Below are 21,071 nucleotides of genomic sequence, written 5' to 3'. Positions count from 1 at the left end.
ATCTATATGTCTATGCGTTTAAGAACCACAGTTATCACTGATTATGAAGCTGTCCCATGCCCTAGATTTTCCTTTTATTGTGCATATTAGTTAAACAGAAAAATGAGTTTGTTTTTGTATATTCATACATGCATATAACAAACCTTGATTATTTTTATACTCCCCTCCCCGTCATCCTCCTCCTGCCTTTAAGGTCCATGAGGCCATGGGTTCTGTCCCTAACCTGTAGATCCCTGTAGACCTTGGTTGACCTAGGATGTGTGGAAGTAGACATTACGGGCTACAAGAAGAAACAGGTGGGGGTGGCTGGGAATGAGCATTGTTGTAGTAAATCTTGTGCGCACACACACACACACACACACACACACACACACATTTTACAAGTTAGCTCCCTGGCAGTCATACAGCCCCAAGAGCTATCTTAAGAGGCAAGCTGCCAACCAGGTAGATGACAGAGGGAGAAGATGCACAAGCCCTACAGGAATCAGCACCTGGGGGACAACCCAGAAAGCTGTGCTTTCCTGCAGAGATGATCCAGTCCAGTCTGTTTCTCTGGCTGCCCATTTCTGAGCAACGCTTGTATTTGGGAGCAACACACACTCACACACATGTGTAACAACCACCCCAGAGACAGGCTGCAACACAGCTGGAAAAGCTGACACCAAGAAGTAACTAGGAGCCTGGCAGCAACTCTCCTCCCTCTAAAACCTAAAACTAAGTCCCAACCTCTCCATGCAGCCTAGAATAGCCTCTGACTTGGACCTTTTTCTCCCTTCTTCTCCCTGCCCCTCTCCCTCTCTTCACAGCCAAGTATCTTAAAAGGGTGGTAATTGCCACTGATGTCCTTCCTTTCTCAAACACTCCTTTATTCATAGACATCAGGGCCCTGCCCTTCCTGCGCTGCTGAAAGTGCTCTTCTCAATCATGGCTGATCTCCTATTTCCCACATCCATTAAGGACTTTTCCAGACCTTACCTCAGGTGATCATCCAGGGCACTTGATACGGTTGACCATTGCCTTCTCCTTTAATGTCTCCTAGGAATCTGACCTGTCTTCCTTACTCCTCCCATTGCACACTGCCTCTCTGTGATCTCATTCACTAAATTAACACTTTGCCTATCACATAATGACTCTCAACTCCAACTAAGTTCACTGAACCCCATGCTCATATTTTATCTTCCCTAAACAACACATCATTTCTCCTTTTCTGCCCACAAGGAGAAATGTACTTTAACCATTGTCCCTTATCCTGTTAGTGGCACTGCAGACCTCAAAGCCAGGGGGAGAAACTTCCCCTCTACCTCCCAGTCCAAGCAGTCCCTGTGTCCTACATAGTTCTTTAAAATATCCCCTCTTGGGCTAGAGATACAGCTCGCTAGTAGAACACATTTTTTTGCATTTGAAAGGCCCTGAGTTTGATCTTCAGCACTGATTTTAAGAATCCACTCATATGCCCCCTGCCTCGCAAGCACAAGGTTACTGAGTTTGATCCCTGGTACCAAAAAAAAAAAAAAAAAAAAACCACATTTATAGGGGCTGGGGATTTAGCTCAGTGGTTTTGCCGCCTGCTGCGCAAGTGCAAGGACCCAAGTTTGATCACCGGTACCAAAAAAAAAAAAAATCCACTCATATCTGTCTCTATTATAATTTCTCTCTCTCTTTTTTTTTTTTTTTTTTTTGTACCAGGGATCAAACTCAGGACCTTGCGCTTGTGAGGCAGGCATGGCACCACTGAACTAAGTCCCTGGCCCTAATTCCTCTATCTGTAACCCTCTGATTTTCTGTGATTTATTGAGCACTCTGCACCATGCTAATTTGTATTTTCTCATCATCTGTCAACTAGACAGCTACAAGAACCTCCTAATTTTGTGTAGTACATCAGCTGTTTTCCAGTACTCTAGTTTTCCTAAAATCTTAAATCTGCTTATATGACTATTTGCTATTAAGATTTTGTAAATAGCTCACTCTACCCTTCAGAATAAAGATCAAAAATGGGTCTCTATCTACTTCTTCCACTGGATCTCAGTGGAAGCATCAGCATTTCTATCTCCATCTGTCTCAGAACTCTAAATTACATGCAGTCTGGTCCGCACCCCCACCCCAAGGCCATTGTGTTTTCACAGACTATTCCTCTGCCTAGAAACCCCTCTCCTCACCCTCCAGCCTACTGCCTCCTTGTCTTTTCTGTCTGGTTAACTCCTACTCATCCACCAAGACTCCATTCAGAAAAAAAAAATCCTCAAGGAAGCTTGTGGTTCATCGCCCTTTGTTCTTCCAAAAACTTCCTACCGTATACCTCTAATTACTTTAAAGAGTGTGTTCTGAAACACTTTTCTGCAATTCAGAAATCTAAAACAACTGTAAAACCTAAGTCAAATTGATTTGAGGCTGATTATAGTCTGTTCCATTTAGTGTGACTATTCCTATCATATCACTATGCAGACTGCCCCAGACCCTTTATGTGTCATGTGATATACAGTTAGTTACCATATTACTGCTCTAAAAATTCAGACTTGTAACTACATCTTCCTTCAAGGATTTCAGATAAGTGGTACAGACTTGGACAACCACTGTTTTCTTGTCTGTGTCCCCTCTGAATAATAGCATCTTAATGATTCCATTATATCTTTTTCAGGTCCAAAACCCTCACAGTGTCTGGCCCAACAGAGGTTTGATGAATAAATTAAGGGTATATTTATGAACTTGACCTGTATTTCATAAGACTGATTCCCAAGGTTGAAATCTGATTCCTCTCCTTGCTTCTTTCCCCACTGCCCAACCTCTGGGATACACTACACCTTGCATGCACATCAGATTTCTCACTGCATAATAATAGTTTGCATATCTGTCTCTCTGGTGAGAATGAGTAGGTTCAGGGAAGATGATAATGTTTTAATCTTTGTATTTCTGGATTCAAAGTGCCTAACACAATGTCAGGCATATTATACACTAAGAATACATTCTGTTAAATGATGGACAGTAGAAAGGACGAGGAGAGAAAGAGGTCGAAGAAGAGAGGATGAAAAAGAGAAATGTCTGAGAGGTGATTTAATCTCTTTACAGAGCTCTGTGTGTTCCAAACTCAACCCATTTCACCACATTTGTCATATTTGTGCATCACTTTTTTCACATGATAATTAACTTAGTTTTTTTGTATGCAAACAAAAATTTTTTTAAAGAATATTACCTTTAATTTTATCTTGGAAAATTACTTTTGCTTCCACAACAGGGTAAAAACAAAATATTGTTCTGAATTTCTCTTTTTGCGTTTTGGCATTCTGCCAAGGCCCTGAAGCTCCTTGGTATAAAGGAAAACTGGGCAAGCAAAGGGTCATGAAACTTGACCCAGATGCAAACTTTTCCACAATGTTAACAGAAATGAAGAGAAATAAAAAAGATACTAGCATAGGATTCAATATTATTTAATTTAATTCACTTTTATTAATTTTTATATTTATTAGTATACATTTGCAGTGCATGATGATTACATTCATTGTGCAGAGTTGATACATGTACATAGCACATCTTAACTCTCCAACACTGTTTAATCCCCTGTTCTTAAGCCATCTAATGTTACCTCAGGATCCTCCAGGAGGAAAGGAACTATAGGAATTGCCCTCTTTCCATCACTCAGCTTCTGCATTTACCGTATTTCTCCACATCGACAGTTATACACTCCCCTCTTTTCAGAGTAGTTTCCATTCTAATTAGACTCTAACTAAACAAAGGAAATTTCCACCTGGCCATCAACAAGACAGAAGATCTGATTTCTCATATGATATTTATGAATTCCAATAAGCAAAGAAACATGAGTTATAATAAAGAGCTTTAGCCTATGAGAATTTGTTTCCTTCTTTAAGTTCAGGAATGATGTTAGTGAATGTGTATTTGTTTCATAAAATAAGCAAGGATATAAAGCATTTCTCAAATAGAAGAGAGACATATTTGGCTAACACTAACCCTGGGGACTCTAATAGCATGTAAATATGTTCCTTAATTTGTAAGTTTTATGAGGAAAAACAGCTCACCCAGAACAAAGTTGAACCAATGTTTTCTCTCTTGTGGCTTTTGGCCCTTCCTCCCAAGTAAGCCTCAACTGGGTAGAAGCTCATACTTCTAAATACACAATAAAGATCATGGCTTAGCAATATTTTTATCAAGCTCAAGTAGAATGAGAGTATAATGTTTTATTTATTGGGTTAGTTTTGCAATTCCACGTAGAATATGGTTAAGTAATTTATTTTAGTGCCTATTTCCATTTCTTAATTCCTTAAGTTTTTTAAACATTTGAAAGGAAATAGAAGTTATTCTGATATCTTCTTTTTGTTTTGTTTTGTTTTTGTTTTTGTTTCTAGTACTGGGGATCAAACTCAAGATCTTGTGCTTACCAGGCAGGCGTGGCATCGCTGAGCTACATCCTAGGCCTTATTCTGCTATCTTCCATGGAATGACAAACATTGTCCCACTCAACATATTTGAGATAACTAATTCTTTTTTTGTTATAACGACTTCTTGATTTAATAAACCCAATCACAAGGTATTTTATGAAGTGGGATGATAAAATTCATAGTAGAGTTATAGTAGAGAAAAAAAATCAGTGGTGTTAATTCTACCTTTTCTCCACATTTTAATAGTGATGGAATCATCACTTTCATTTTGCACCTTTGTCTGAATTTCAAAACATATGAGTGGTAATATGAATAATGGTAATATCAGCCCTCAGATATACACATTAAAATTGATGTAAAGTAAACCTAACTAATTAGCAATGGTAAATAAATTGGTAACTTTCCATTGCACATTAATAAGGAAGAGTAAATTTTGCTTACTGCCTTTTCCTGCATTCACAGTGAAATGAACTGTGTTGATTTTAGTTGAGGGTGGTTAGGAAAGAAAAAGAAAGGAAATCTGGGGAATTTTTACTGGCATGGCATCTAGGAAATGGGGAAAGGGAATAAAAGAAAGTGAAACATTGAGAACAAGAATTAAGAGAATGAAGAAGACCAGATTTTCAGTTAAAATATTGTCTTCTTTCTCACATTTTCTTCTTGGTTCTCTCTCATTCACCTCTACTCTCCTCCATTCTAATTTCTCTAAACCAGAGCTGGGGTCTCTTAGTTCATTCAGGATTTCATTTTCATTCTAAATAATGCCCCCCCCAAAAAGCCATGTGAATCCATTTGGCCTACTGAATGTATGCTTTGCTCCCAGCTTCAATGGAATTGCCTGTTTTAATCTTTCTTATTTTGTAAAACTGTTTCTAATGACATTTCATAAGACTTCTTGTTAGAAACTCCAGGCATATGTTATTTTTGTGATAAATACTTTTGAACCTGAAACGTGGGCTTTTTAAGTCAGAAATTAAGAAAATAAGATTTGATGAAAGTGAAAACAGAATGACTCTCCAGGACTATGTGGAAACAGCCCCACCCTCAAGGAGTCCACAAGTTTCTTCACTACTTGAACAGCCTGTAAAATGATCACTTTACCTGCACACAATTTCTCCCTCTTTTATTTACAGTATATAGCTTTCATAAATTTCACATTGATATTGTGGAGAACCATATGAAATTCTTGTGATCACCAATTTAGAAAAAGAATCATCATCCCAGTGCAGTCCCTTCTTTACTTTCTGTTCTGCACACATCATCTGGTGCTTCTGTGTACAGAAGACTAAGTTTCTGTATTAAAAATGTGTCAGGGGCCAGGGATTTAGCTCAGTGGTTTCACCACCTGCTATGCAAGTGCAAGGACCCAAGTTCAATGCCTGGTACCAAACCCCCCCCCCAAAAAACCTGCCAACCCCGCCACTCCCAGCCCAGAGGAAGGGGCTTCTGAACCACAATCCCACTGCTCCTGGTCCAGAGGAAAGGGCTTCCCGACCACCATCCTGACCACCACTCCCAGCCCAGAGGAGGGGCTTCCAGGCTGCCATACATCCAGCCACTCCTGGTCCCTGTCCCACATCTCCCAGCTCAGAGGAGGTGAGCCCCGTGGGCACCAACAGCACCCCCCTCCTCCGGGTCGAAATGAGAAGACATGTAAATGAGTCTCAAAACCACATTTCCAGATCACCTACAGCAACCCCAAAGGGAAATGAGATGGAAAACTCTGATACTCAACCACCTGGACCCACTGAACTGGCAACAAAAGGGGATCTGGGAAAAATGAAATCAGAAATAACAGCAGAGATTGTGCTCCTAGTGCAAGACATGATTAATAAATCTAGAGAGGAGCTCAGCAACATGATGGAATCCCAACATAGAAAACAAATGGAATCCATAAAACAGATGCAAATAGATTTCCAGGACATGAAAAACTCCACTGAAAGTCTACAGAGCAGAATGAGCCAATGTGAGGACAGAATTTCAGATATAGAAGATAAGATTGCAATTAATGACCAGGAAAAGAAAAATTACTTCAAAATAATGAGGGAACATGAGAAATCAATCCAGCAGCTGCTAGACGATGCAAAGAAGAATAACATACGACTGATTGGAGTCAAAGAAGAAACAGGAGAGAATGCAGATGACACACAAAAAAACTCTTCACAGAAGTAATGGCAGAAAACCTCGCAAGCAGGAGAAAAGAACTTGACATACAGATAAGTGAGGCATATAGGATTCAAATTAGTCTTGATCAAAAAAAATCTACACATAGGCATATAATTTTTAAGATTCCAGAAACTCAAAAGAAGAACAAAGTTCTACAAGCAGTTAGAGAAAAGAAACAAATCACATACAAAGGAAAGCCCATCAGAATCACAGCAGAATTCTCAACACAAACCATCAAGGCAAGAACAGCTTGGAGTGACATATTTCAAGCTCTAAAAGAAAACAGCCTTTAGCCCAGATTGATCTACCCTGCAAAACTATCTTTCAAAATGGATGGAGAAATAAGATACTTTCATGACAAAGAGCACCTTAGGAACTTCGTGAATACCAAACCAGCACTCTAAAGAATTTTACACAATATTCTAGGAAGAGACATTGAGGATCACAACCCCAGGAAGCAAAGCAGAATGAACCCATCTGGCATGACAAGAAATTAAATGTAAAGGGGGAGAATGCAACAAAAAGAAAAAGTCATGGCAATGACAAGTCAATACGTTTCAGTTATAACCATCAACGTTAATGGTCTCAATTCACCAATCAAAAGAAATAGACTGGCAGAATGGGTCAAGAAGCAAAATCCAACAATATGCTGCATACAAGAAACACAATTCAAAAAGAAACTCATAGACTGAAAGTTAAAGGATGGAAAACAATACTCCATGCAACAGGAACCCGAAAAAAACCAGGAGTAGCTATGCTCTTTGCAGATCAAGTAGATTTCAAACCAACACTGATGAAGAGAGACAAAGAAGGACACTACATCCTTGAAGAGGGAGCAATCCAACAGGAAGAGATAACAATCATAAATATCTATGCACCAAACACTAGTGCACCCAACTATATAAAACAAATACTAATGGACATGAAAAGTCATATATGCACTAATACAATTGTAGTGGGGGACCTCAACACACCAGTGTCACAAATAGATAAATCAACCAGACAAAAAATAAGTAATGAAATACTAGAACTCAATTGAACTCTTGAACAAATGAACTTAACAGATGTTTACAGAGTCTTCCACCCCACAAAATCAGAATACACATTCTGCTCAGCTGCACATGGGTCATTCTCAAAAACAGACCACATACTCACACATAGAACATGTTTAAGTAAGTGCAAAGGAATTGAAGTTATCCCCTGTACATTATCAGACCATAGTGCGATGAAATTGGAGATCCATAGCAAAAGAAACTGGAAAAATTTCATAAACACGGGGAAATTGAACAACACACTTCTGAATAAATAAAAGGTCACAGAGGAAATTAAAGAAGAAATCAGATAGTTCCTTCAATTAAATGACAATGATAATACAACATATAGGAATCTATGGGACACAATGAAAGCAGTCTTATGAGGAAAATTCATAGCAGTGAATACACATATTAGGAAAACAGAATGAGCCCAATTAAACAACCTGATGCTGAACCTCAAGCTTCTAGAAAAATAACAGCAGGACAAACCCAAAGCTCATGCAAGGGAGGAAATTATAAAGATCAGAGAAGGAATCAATGCAATGGAGACTGAGAGAACAGTACAAAAAAGCAGTCAATCAAGAGTTGGTTCTTGGAAAGAATCAACAAAATTGACAAACCCTTAGCCAACCTTAACAGAAAAAGGAAAGAAAAGGCTCAAATCCATGTAATTAGAAATGAAAAGGGTGAAATTACACCAGAGTCAGCAGAAATCCAGAGGATCATCAATACCTACTTCCAGAACCTATACTCCAATAAGATGGAAAACACAGAAGAAATGGACAGATTCCTGGACACATATGAATTACCAAATTTGAACCAAGAAGACCTAAAAATTCTAAACAACCCAATATCAACCAATGAAATTGAAAACATAATAAAAAACTTATCAACTAAGAAAAGCCTGGGCCCTGATGGCTTCACTGCTGAATTCTACAAGACATTTAGAGAGGAACTGCTGCCACTACTGTTTAAACTCTTCAATGAAATTGAAAGGGAAGCAATACTCCCAAATTCATTCCTGGAAGCAAGCATCACCTTGATCCCCAAAGCAGAGAAAGACCTAACCGAAAAGGAGAACTATAGGTCAATCTCACTAATGAACATAGATGCAAAATTCCTTAATAAGATACTGGCAAATAGAATGCAGAAGATCATCAAGAAGATCATACACCCTGATCAAGTGGGATTCATCCCAGGGATGCAGGGATGGTTCAACATACCCAAATCAATCCATGTAATACACTATATCAATAGAGTCAAGGACAAAAACCATATGATTCTCTCCATAGATGCAGAAAAAGCATTTGACAAAATCCAACATGCATTTATGATAAAAACCCTACAAAAAATTGGAATAGATGGTCTCTACCTCAAACTGATAGAAGCCATCTATGAAAAACCAACAGCCAATAGCATACTAAATGGTCAAAAACTGAAATCCTTCACACTAAAATCAGGAACAAGACAAGGATGTCCACTATCACCACTTTTGTTCAATATAGTTCTGGAAACATTAGCCACGGCAATTAGACAAGAGAAAGAAATAAAAGGAATAAAGATAGGTAATGAAGAAGTCAAATTGTCATTATTTGCAGAAGACATGATACTCTCTATAGAAGACCCACAGAACTCCACCAAAAGTCTTCTAGATTTAATAACCAAATTCAGTCAAGTAGCTGGTTACAAGGTCAACACACAAAAATCAATTGCTTTCCTCTACACCAATGACAGACTCACTGAGAGAGAAATAGGGCAAATAATTCCTTTCACAATAGCATCCAAAAAACTGAAATGCCTAGGAATCATCCTAACGAAAGAAATCAAAGACCTCTTCTCTGAAAACTATGGCACTCTGAAAAGAGATATTGAAGATGATATCAGAAAATGGACAGACATCCCGTGCTCCTGGGTAGGAAGGATTAATATAGTGAAAATGGCCATACTTCCAAAACTGCTATACAGATTCAATGCAATTCCAAATGAGATCCCAGTAGCATACTTCATGGACCTTGAGAAAACAATCCAAAACTTCATTTGGAACAAGAAGAGACCCAGAATAGCAAAACCAATTCTAGGTAACAGAGACATGGCAGGGAGTATCACAATCCCCAACTTGCAACTGTACTACAAAGCTACTGTGATAAAAACAGCATGGTACTGGCAAAGAAACAGACCTGAGGACCAGTGGAACAGATTAGAAGATGCAGAAACAATGCCAGACACACTCAGCCATCTCATCTTTGATAAAGGAGCCAAACACCCTCACTGGAGGAAAGATAGCCTCTTTAATAAATGGTGCTGGAAAAATTGGGTTTCAACTTGCCAAAGATTTAAACTAGATCTATATCTCTCGTCATGCACTAAACTAAAATTGAAATGGATTAAAGATCTAAATATTAACATAGAAACACTGAACCAGTTGGAACAGAGGTTAGGTAGAACTCTTGAAGACATTGGGGTAGGAAAAGATTTTATGAACAAAACCTCAGTTGCCCGTGAACTAGCACAAACAATCAATAAGTGGGACCTCTTCTTATTAAAAGGCTTCTGCACAGCAAGAGAAACCACCAGAAGTCTGAAGAGACAACCCACAATGTGGGAAAAAATCTTCACCTGCTGTCCCTCAGACAAATGTCTACTATCTTGAATCTATAAAGAACTTAAAAAGATCAGACCTCCCAAATTTAAAGACCCAATCCGAAAATGGGCATCTGAAATGAACAAACATTTCTCAGACAAAGAAGTAGAAATAGCAAATAAATACATGAAAAAATGTTCAACATCAGTGTTTATTTGAGAGATGCAAATAAAAACAACACTGAGATTCCACCTCACTCCAGAAAGAATGTCTGCTATCATGAAATCAACCAATAACAAATGCTGGCAGGGCTGTGGGGAAAGAGGAACCCTGCTCCACTGCTAGTGAGAGTATAGACTGGTGCAAGCACTGTGGAAATCAGTATGGAGATACCTCAAAGAACTAGGACTGGAAGTACCATTTGACCCCGCTATTCCACTGCTGGGGATCTTCCCCAACGAATTAAAAGAATCATACCACAGTGATATATATGCACCCATGTTCATAGCAGCACCATTTGTGATAGCTAAAACTTGGAAGCAGGCCAAATGCCCATCAACTGGAGACTGGATAAAGAAAATGTGGCTTTTTTAATAAAATGGAGTAGTACTCAGCCATCAAAAATGAGAAATTAGAGACATTTATAGCTAAATGGATGCACACTGAGGCCATACTATTAAGTGAAATAAATAGAACACACATGTTTAAATACTGAATAGTTTCTCTGGTGTGAGAAACTGAAAGTGTAAATAAGGACTAAAATGTATAATAAGTAGTGTGAAATAGGAAGAAAAGGGCAAAGGGCAAGGAAGTGGGAAGGGTAGGGGAAAGGAAAGAAGGGAATGGAATTAATATGAGAAAATGGAAAAATAGGAACAAAATCTTTGTAAATAGAGAGGAATGGAAGGGTTGAAGGGAGGGCTGGGCAAGGGTGAAAAATAAGAACCAAGAGAGACTATGTAAAGGTGAAAATTTCCAATGATGAATGTCATTATATTGTATACCTAAAATGTATCAATGATTAGAATGAATAATCAATAATGCAAAATAGGAAGAAAAGGTCCAAAGGGGTAGGGGTAGTGGGAAGGGCAGGGGAAAGGAAAGAAGGGAAAGGAAAAATCCTGAGGAATGGAAAAAATGGAAATAAAGTCTTTGTAAATAGGGAAGGGTGGAGGGCGTGAAGGGAGGGCTAGGAATGGGGAAAAAATAGGAACCAAGATGCATCATGTAAAGGTACAAGTTCCCAATGAGAAATGTAAATGTGTTGTATACCTACAATGTACCAATAAAAGAATTTAAGAAAAAAAAGAAAAATGAAAAAAAAGAAAAGAGAAAATAAATAAATAAATAAAATAAAAAGGTGCCAAGCTCTAGTGCCATGCACACCTGAATTGCAGTAAAGTTGAATATTTATTTTAAAAATTGAAGCAGATGGCAATTAAGACCCTAAGCAAAGCCAATACCTTCTGCAATGTTTCCTATAGATGGAGATAGTTTCTTGAGGAAAAAGGCTTTTCTTCATTCTTACCCAGATACAGCAAGCTGGGGGAAGTTAGCCCTCCAGGTTTCCCCAAAAGGAAATATTAAAATTCAAAGTCCCATGAGAGTAGGTACTATGGCTGTCATGTCTATCATCCCATATCCTGTTGTATGTTCTAGCACCTGGGACTAGGTTTAGCGTGTATTTAATGCTCAACTAGTACTTAGTGACTGCATGGGTAGACTACATTTTTATGGTTCTTTCAATTTATTGATATATTTCTTTTCTGTTACTTATCCTCATTTACATTAAATTTATGCATCTAAAGTAGATTATTTTAATAAAATTTTGATGACTATAATGCAAATATGGGGCTAGTATAGACATTTTACATCGTACTATTGGTTGATTTGTGTAACGATGACATTCAAAGTTTATTTCAAATGCTTCCTTTTATTAACCATGTCTCTACAGCTGGGTCTTCTCTTTTCAAAGCACTTGGAAAATGCAGTGTACAATGCATCATTCATATTTCTCTGAATGTACTCTCTCTGGTGGGCAGACACAGTTCATCTCTCTTACATTCCTCTTGTCTGTCATTGCCGTCTAGATCAGGGGTCAGCAAACTTTTTCTACAGAGTCAGTAAATACTTTTACAACTACCTGACTTTGGAACTGAAGTGTGAAAGCAGCCACACCTAACAAGTGGGTCTAGCTATGTTGCAATGAAAACTTACTAACAAAAAAGGTGGCAAGTGGGCCGGGGATTTAGCTCAGTGGTGCTGCGCCTGCCTCGCAAGTGCAAGGTTCTGAGTTTGATCCCTGGTCCAGGAAAAAAAAAGGGTGGTAAGTTGAATGGCTCTAAATGCATACTATCCTTTGGCTTTTACCTTTTTTGTGAGTGAAGAAATAAAGGCTTAGGAAGCTGCTGTGATAAATTGCACCTAGCTAGTTAGTCAAGTATCCTCGTGTATGCGACAGTCCCACCCTTCTTCGGCAGCTGGCATCTCTCACCTGTGATACAGCTGTTTCTTCCTAACTTGCTGCCTTGCTTCTCTCCTTCTTCCCTACACATCACTCTCCCCACAGCATCAAAAATCTTTTGAAAATGTAAAGTAGATCAACACAACTTTCCTCTTTACATGCTTCCATGGCTTCTATTGCCTTTGGAATTAAAACTGAACTCTACTTGCAAGGCCAGACTTGGTCTGACCCTGCCTACCTCTCTGACCTCATCTTTAGTGTTATTATTCTTCTCCTGCAGGTCCCAACCACACCTTCCAAGTTCTGTTTCTGAGACATCTTCAGTCCCATCTGGCCCCCATGTCCTCTACACATGGAGCTTCTACTGCCTAGAGCCTCTTCTCTGGTCTTCCTCTAGCTCTTTCTCATCTGCCTCATCTGGTCACTCACTTCCCCAAGAAGCCTTTCGGATCCTCTAACCTATGCTTTATAATCATGTTTTTATCTGCAGGATGCTTCTTCAGTCTGTAGTTCATGACCTGTCTACCCCACTAGAATTTAAACTCTGTAAAACCAAGAATCTCTTTCTTAGCCACCACTATATTGATTCAGTATTTGACAGTGATTGGCATGACATAAAAACTCAGGAAGTATTTATAAGTATATGCTGAATGAGTGTTTATTGACAAAACTTTCATGCTCTTCATCATAGTTTATGCCCTCCTAGAATGACTGAGGCTGTTTCCCATGAGACAATATTGAAGCATTTGGTTAAGGAAGCATTTTGTTTGTATGATTCCATCCACATCTCTGCTTAGAGCTCCAAGGACATAACAGAAAAACAAACACAGCCAATATGTGTGGCCATTTCGTCAAATGATCTAAACTGAGAATATGCTCTATTTAAAAGGCGATAATCTAGCTGGCATGTGGTGTGTGCTGCGCATGTAATCCCAGCTATTGAGAAAGCTGAGGAAGGAGGACCTCAACTTTAAGGCCAGCCCAGGCAACTTAGTAAGACACTGTCTCAAAATAATACTATCAAAAGGCTGAGGATGTTGTTAGAGTGCTTGCATCACATGAACATGGCCCTGAATTCAATCCTTAGTGCCATAGTAAATAAAGTAATTAATTAAAATAAATAAAGAACAATATCTGGTAAAGTGGCAGCCCCACCCTAATTTGGCTAAAATTATATTTGTTTGGTAAGCAGCCTTGCTGAAATAATTTAGCTCATAGGGTCCGATTCTTCAAACATCTCATTTAGAAATGAAAAACTTTGATTTGGAAGCAAAATGACTTATTTCACTCTGAGTTCAGAATAGAGTAACAAAAGTTGTTCTTTATGTCTTGATATGAATAAAGTCAAATGTTATTCTCCTTTTAACTGGATTATAAATTCTTCAAAGGTAGAGACCATATTTCTTTGTATTCTCCATGACGTTGAATATACAGGACATTTGATAAGCATTGCAATGTTTTGGGGGTTTTTTGTACTAAGGATCAAACTCAGCACCTTGAGCTTGCGAGGCAGGTGGTGGCAGCACTGAGCTAAATCCCCAGCCCAGTCTTGGAATGTTTCAATGAAAACTAAAGGCATGTCGGCTTGAAGTGATTGACTTCAAGGCAGGCGAGAGGATTCAAAATTATGTGAAAGACGGTTAAAATGTATAAGCACTTTACAATACCCAAGAGCTTGGTTGTAGTAAAAGGCCAGGAACAAGATTTTTAAAAGTTTTTCTAAGATTCTTTAAGATCCTGGACAAATAACTGACTTTTTCCAATCTCAGTTTCCTTATCTACTTAAAAGAAGAAGGATTCAAAAGTGTGATTGTCAGGGTATCTTGCAGTGCTAATATTCTATGATTTCATCTAGACTAATCTGAGAAAAAAAAGATAAGCCTGAAATTTAGTTAGATGGAATTATTTTTTCATTTTTTCCATAAAATTTTTCCTCTAGGTCGATCTAGTTTTGTTTAGAAAAGTTTATATTGTCTTTATACTCATTATTGATAATGCCCTATAAAATTTGAAGATTTTTTTCTAATTTATAAAAGGCACAAGTTTTGGCTAATGGGTTAATATCACATCACCTCTTCTCTCCCTGTTTCTGTTGTCAGGTCTCCGTCTGTTGTCAAATCACTTTGTCTCCCTCTTATAAGATCCCTGACAAATTAATTTCCACCGGAAAGAGACTGGTAGCTTAAAGATCAGTCACCTTACCCAGCTCTTTCCTGGTGTGTGGACAAGGGTTGTCTTCACATTAGCAATTCCAGTCTTGCAGGGGGTGGTACCAGTGGATACATATAGCTTTGGAATGGGAAATGTACTATCTAACCAACCACTTTGAACATTAAACACAAATTACACCCACACTGAATCACCACTACCATTTCATCATTGAAGTAGTGAAAGTAAAACCTACTCATTACAAAAGAAGCCCTATAATGAACTTCTTCATGACCTTGTATGATGAGAGGTCCAAAAGGCTAGTATTTTGTACTTAATGTGTGCCAAGAATGTGCTGTGTATTAAAGTAAACATAAAACCCTTCCTGCTTCCTGTGCAGGATTGCCCAAGGCCACCAGTTGTTCAATTAACAGAAATTTGAAAATAATTCACTAAAGGTATAAAAGTCAGATTTTACCCATCTGATCTTTCCCCCAGATTGTTGATACTAAAAACATAATTTAAACACACACACATACACCCTTTTGGGGATGCATTTAATTCAGTAGCAATGATATAAAACTTCCTTTGCAGAAAAAATAGAAGTTTATTGGATTACTTTGTTGATTTTTACCACTCTCCTAATTAAAGTTGATAATGTTTCTAAATGTGTCTTAATTGCTTCATAACCCCTTAATTAAAAATTGTCTTTAATTAACTTCTAATTAATTCTTCTCCCACAAAGTAGTCAAGATATAGAAATTTGGGGTATGGTTTTCAATATGTAAACTAAAATTAAAGAAGTTGTAGGGTTTTTTTTTTTTAATGAGTGATTTTTTGGAGTGTAGCCAAGTGCAAAGGTCCTGGGTTCAATCTCTAGTACCACAAAAAAATAAAAAATAAAATAAAAGTGATTGTTTCAATGAACCTGGTCCTCTTCCAGGACATTTTTCCTTCACCTGTTCACCTCCAAGAATATTTGCTGTAGTCCTGGGCCTCTGAAAACCATGAAGGAGAAGTTCAGACACTTCCCTTGTTTTTAGAATTCAAAAGAAAAATACTATTAATGTACTTGTTCATGTTTATTTGGTCTGAACTAGTTACAGTGGCTAAAGTTGTCTCTGGATTCAAAATGAGATTATTTTGTACCTTGTTAACTTTTTCCCTAGTCACTGGATAATAAATCATAATGATGAAGTCTGCAAAGGCTACTGGGTATTCATTGAAAGGAATTCATGTGCCTCAGCCAAGGCAGAAGGAACAAGCTTAGCCACAATTACTGCAATTCCTGTTAAGAATGTCAAAGAAGAAAGACATGACCCCTAACAAGACTGAGTTCCCACTACATAGAACTGTTCCTTTTTTTCTCATCCTGCACCCTCGCATGGGCTTGCCTGTGTTCACCCACATGTACTTCTCTTTATCCTCATTCTCCAGGCTACTTTAATTGATCCTCCACATGGAACTGACTAGGATTCTCATCAGAGAAGTTTTTTCTCAAAATATTAACCAATGAAATAAATTTTCTTTTTTTCATCTCCTGATATTGAAGGTATTTCCTGGTTCACCCTCCTCATTCCCACCTCTTTCCATTAGCCTCATTCTTATTCACCCTTACAACTGAGTTTTTATCTGTATGCAGCTGATACCTAGCACCCTGCCTGCTATATGCTGGGCACTTAATGCCTGTTTTATAAATTTTTCTTGTCAGGTTTAAAGGTCGAAAAAAATTTATTTATCAATCACACTAAACAGGAATGCATGACTGTTAAGAACATTCAAAAGAATGTGCCTGAACAGTTAGTCCTGCCAGGATTACAGAAGGGAACAAACCAACATGCTTAGGAACTGTCATACTACGTAATACACAGAGGCCTACTAAAGTTGAACAGCTTGTCTAGCTTAAAACAAATTCATTAATTCATCCAACAATTAAGCTGTGTATTTAAAGCCAGGTTCTGAGCTAGTTTGCAGGAACTGAGAGACTGAAGAGCCCAGGAATGCTAACAACAAAGTGAGTTATGCCCCCAACACAGGTGCGTATGAAGTGTGGTAGCACAGTCATGAAAGTCACAAGCTCCGAAGTCAGACTAGGTCCATAGTCGGACTAGGTCCACTGCTTGTATCAGTGTGGCGTAGGTTAGGTACTTAGCCTGGCCATGCCTCAGGTCTTTCCTTCTAGAACAGAAATAGAGATACTTTCATCTTGCATTGTTCTGAAAATTAAATCATATAATCCCTGTAAAATACTCACAACAATACTCAGGATATGCTAACTACTCAGTAAGTATCAATGCTTCTGCCGCTGCTATGTGTTAGTAATAGCAAATTCAGAAAGATATCCCACTTAATGAGAGATAGTGAAAGGTAGTATATTTTTAGCCTTTTTTTTCCTTATTATGAGTTTCACTTAATGTGAGTTAATATTAACTTGTTAGTTAGCCATAATAGAAAACAAAGTTTAAAGAAAAATCACTTGTTTTCTTACATTAACATTTTGGGGCATTGTTGTACAATTTTTTATTTCATATATAATGATTATACTTTGCATACTAGTTGGTATCACATTTTCCTACTAGTACTATTGTTAAATATGTTTTACATCATAACTTTTCACAACTCATGTATTTATTGTATAATTGCACATTGTGTTGTCATTGCCTATCAAGATTATTTTCCTTCATTCTATTAGAAACAATATTTTCTCTCCCTCTCTTCCTAGACTATTAGGAGTGAATCAATGGTTAGTTTTCTTCTGATGTTTCTAGAAAGTAACAAATCACATCCAGGGTTAAATTTGCTGTCATTTTTTCAATAGATAAAACATTTTCAAATTTAAAATTCAAGAATATAAAAATCATAATTAAGATAATCTTATATACTGTCTTCATTCATCTTATTTCCCATCTCCTTCCATCATAGGAAACCACTTTAATAGGGTTTTATGTATCTTTTTAGTTAATATTATTAACTATTCAAATATTATCAACTACTCCATATATATTCTTATTCTCTCTTTTCTTACATGAAAATAGGCATAGAATATTCATTGTTCTTCATTGTGGTTTTTTCCCATGTAACAGTATCTTGGTGCTAATAACTATTTTGGTACATAAAGGGCTTTTTCTTCTCTCCCTCAAACTTGTTTTTTTGGTAATGGGGAATTGAATTCCTTACCAGGAAGCTATATCCCCAGCCATACCCCTACTTTACTTTGGAGACAGTCTCCCTAAGTTACCCAAATTGAACTTAAACTTGCAATCCTCTTGCCTCAGACTCTTTAAGTGCTTAGATTACAGGTATGCAACTTGTTGGTTTGTTTTTGTTTTTGTGGAGGTTTTTGGTACTGGAGATCGAACTCGGGTCCTTGCCCTTGCGCAGCAGGCGGTGAAACCACTGAGCTAATTCCCTAGCCCTACAACATTTTTTTAACAGAAACATACGATTAAATTTTGAGGAGATATAATTTATTTTGAAATTCCTTACAGATGTTAGCTTCCTGTGTGAATCCCCAGAATCTGTTTGGATAGAGTTGATCCTGCCCTCTCTACCCCACTGTACCTCCTTCACCTATTAATGACAGGACAAGAAGTGAACAGCAAATTCCCCGGAGTTTTCCAAACCCCTAGTAGGCAGGAAATGTCTTTCCTAAATCCAAGCTCTTGGTTTCCAGAGTGTCTTTCCAAACAGCAACACACAAGCAGAACCTAAGAGACAATTACAGTCACATGCTTCGTTAGTTTACAGTGCTCCTGACCAAAAACAGTGGGGAAAACACAGGTGTAGAGGACCAGAAACCTCTGCCCAGTGCAAGCTCAAGTTAATCCTGTGTATTTATACAAACCATTTTCTCTCACTCCATGACTTCATTCTTTGTTTGCAGCACAGACCCCTCCCAATATCATCCCTTGACTTTCTTCCAAGGAAATGCTTACTGGTCTGAGATTTCTAATTACTGCTTATTTCATTTACATGTAGGTTTTCTCTTTATAGTATAATTACCATGAGATGATGATCCCATTGCCAGGTCAACAAGAATTGGAGGCTGATCCACGAAATCTTTTTTTTTCAGTACTGAGATTGAACTCAGAGCCTTCACACTGAGCTACATCTTCATTCCTTTTTTATTTATTTTTGCTTTGAGACAGGCTAAGTTGCTAAGTTGCCCGGGCAGGGCTTGAACTTGCCATCCTCCTGTCTCAGGCTTCCAGAGTGCTGGAATTAGAGGTGTCTGACTTTAATAGTGCTAGTTCCCCTCCTTGTAATAATACTACTGAGATTTCTGGGGTGGGTAAAATAGTTACAGTTACTAAGATGGAGAAACTATATTTGGTGAGGGAAATATTGGAAGTTAAAATGCCAGTGAAGACTTCAGGCAGAAAGGTCCAGCAGATAGTAAACCCCGAACTCAGAAGAGAAGTGAAGATTGGAAATACACATTTAGCTATCACCATTATGTATGCAGCAACTATAAACCTGGGGTGCAAAGACACCATTCAGGAAAAGAGAATCAGGAGCCAAGAACACTCACATGGAACCCAGGAGCAATGGTAGAGAGGAAAGAAATCAGTCTATGAAGGAGACAGGAAGCAGAAATCAATGGTAAAGGCAAAACCATGAAAGAGGCTGGTGTACAGAAGGGTGCATCTTTTAAAAGGGTTTCAAGAGAAAAAGTTTTTTCCAACAATATTGAATACAGAAGTCACGCAAATTAAATATATGTATATGTGTAGAAAAAAAGTACTACTGGTCTGATTTTTCTGTGTGTATGAATAATGAACCAAACCATTTATTTTCGTATGGAAGAACCTGGTAACTTAAATTTTTCTTCAAATTCTCTGTGTAGCCTTACTTCTATCTTCAGCCTTTTAAAACAGCCCACATGTATTTGTAAGTGATATGTAAATACTATTCTTGAGCCACCTTCATCCAATTCTTCATAATTTCAGGTTATTTCATTATAAAATTTTTTATTAGGCCATTACCATGTGCCAGACCCTATCCTGGTCCCTGTGGATACAGAGATAAACAGTCTCTGTCTCCCTCCCCACAGAGGTTGGATTCCTGTCATCCTAAATTAAACGATGGGACCTTACGAGTTGCTGGGGAGCAATGCTGGATCACAGAGCAACACAGAAGGCCTGTGCGGGTGAAGAACAGGGAATACCCATGGGACAGACTAGACTCAGCAGGTGCTTCCCAGCCCTGGATATACCTGGGCTCAATTACACAAATAATGACTGCTCCCCTTCCTCCACTGGAAGCAGCTTCACCTGGCTGTCATGGAGGAAGGAGTAATTAGTGGTGATTTTCTGGTGCCTGGCACTATATACACGTGCTTCTTCAACATCCAATCAGGGATGGTCTTTGGTTTTTCCCAACACACAAAGCAAGTCTCCCAGGAGAACAGGATCTCACAGGCGGAAACAACCAGCTATCTATTTACAAAGAAAAGGAAGTGATGACAGATTTCTTCAGAATGGACAGAGGATTTAAAAAATCCTAAAACATACACTAAACACAATACAGAAAAAAATACTGACAGAATAAAAAAGAAACTATTTTAAAAAGTAAAACAAGTGGAAAAATTGTTACAGTAAATACAACAGATGGGTTAAATAATATACAATAGATGGAATAAATATTGTGTGGATCCACCTGAGGAAATTAGCATGTCAGAAGGCCTTATTGAGAAGCTGTCAACAAAGGATCATAGAGGAAGAAAGCAAAAGAAAATGTAAAAGTAAAGCAAGGTAATATGAAGGGAGTATGATAATTTTTTTTTGTATTAAATTCTTTTATTGGTACATTGTAGGTATACAACACAATTACATTTCTCATTGGGAATTGTACCTTTATATAATGCATCTTGGTTCTTATTTTTTCCCCATTCCTAGCCCTCCCTTCACCCCCTCCACCCTTCCCTATTTACAAAGACTTTATTTCCATTTTTTCCATTTCTCATCATTTTTTCCTTTCCCTTCTTTCCTTTCCCCTGCCCCTCCCACTACCCCTACCCCTTTGGACCTTTTCTTCCTATTTTACATTATCAATTATTCATTCTAATCATTGGTACATTTTAGGTATACAATATAATGACATTCATCATTGGAAATTTTCACCTTTACATAGTCTCTCTTGGTTCTTATTTTTCACCCTTGACCAGCCCTCCCTTCAACCCCTCCAGCCCTCCCTATTTACAAAAATTTTGTTCCTATTTTTCCATTTTCTCATATTAATCCCATTCCCTTCTATCCTTTCCCCTAGCCCTCCCACTTCCTTCCCCTTTG

General features: G+C 38.0%; 1 protein-coding gene across 1 annotated transcript in view; it reads left to right on the top strand.

The window, feature by feature from the left end:
- The window catches only part of Cdk1 (cyclin dependent kinase 1), a 60,497-nt gene that overhangs the window by 1,854 nt on the left and 37,572 nt on the right, over positions 1 to 21,071 (top strand). The window lies entirely within an intron of this gene.

The sequence above is a fragment of the Heterocephalus glaber genome, unplaced genomic scaffold (genome assembly GCF_053883595.1).
Source record: "Heterocephalus glaber isolate CG9 unplaced genomic scaffold, H.glaber_assembly_v1.0 deba00001497, whole genome shotgun sequence".
In the NCBI taxonomy this organism is placed as follows: domain Eukaryota; kingdom Metazoa; phylum Chordata; class Mammalia; order Rodentia; family Bathyergidae; genus Heterocephalus; species Heterocephalus glaber.
This window is presented reverse-complemented; position numbering and strand designations above follow the sequence as displayed.